Raw genomic sequence first — 1,052 nt, 5'->3', positions numbered from 1 at the left:
ACTGAGCGACTTCACTTTCACTTTTCACTTTCCTGCATTGGAGAAGGAAATGGCAGCCCACTCCAGAGTTCTTGCCTGGAGAATCCCAGGGACAGGGGAGCCCGGTGGGCTGCCGTTTATGGGGTCGCACAGAGTCGGACACGACTGAAGCAACTTGGCAGCAGCAGAAGGATTTGATTTCACTCTACCTGTAACATGGATCCCTTGAACAGTTGTGAGCAGGGAGTGATTCACTGTGCAAAAGATCATAATGGCTGCTGGATGGAGAACAGACTGGAGCAGAGCAAGAGTAGAATCATCAAGGTCACTTAGGAAGCTGCTTTAATAACCGTGGTGAGACACAGCAGTGGCTTGGATGAGGGTGCAAATGTGGGGGAAGGGCAGATTCAAGATTTAGAAGTGAAAGAAGGTGAAGTTGCTCAGTCGTGTCTGATTCTTTGCGACCTCATTGACTGTAGTCTACCAGGCTCCTCTGTCCATGGAATTTTCCAAGCAAGAGTACTGGAGTAGGTTGCCATTTCCTTCTCCAGGGGATCTTCCGGACAGGGGGATCAAACGTGGGTCTCCCTCATTGCAGGCAGACATCTTACCATCTGAGCCAACCAGGGAAGATGAAGCCAATAGGACTTGCTGCTGGATTGGATCCCAGGGAAATCAGTGTTTTTTAAGCTCCACTGTTTCCATTGGAAAAGTATTTTGGAGGAAACCTGGATGGAAGTGGCACATTTTTTTCCTTTTCTTTTTTTTTTTTTAAATTGAAACATGCTGTGTTAGCTTTAGGTATACAGTAAAGTGACATATATATACACACACACACACACACACACATACACACACAGTCAGTTACTTCAGTCATGTCTGACTCCTGCAACCTCATGGACTGTATCCTGCCAGGCTTCTCTGTCCATGGGATTCTCCAGGCAAGAATACTGGAGTGGATTGATGACCAACAAGAATATACTATGTATAGCACAGGAAACTATATGCAATGTTTTATAATAACTTATAAGAGAAAAGAATCTAAAAAAGAATACACACACACACTTATATAT

This window comes from Bison bison, unplaced genomic scaffold (assembly GCF_000754665.1).
Source record: "Bison bison bison isolate TAMUID 2011002044 unplaced genomic scaffold, Bison_UMD1.0 scf7180017864498, whole genome shotgun sequence".
In the NCBI taxonomy this organism is placed as follows: domain Eukaryota; kingdom Metazoa; phylum Chordata; class Mammalia; order Artiodactyla; family Bovidae; genus Bison; species Bison bison.
This window is presented reverse-complemented; position numbering follows the sequence as displayed.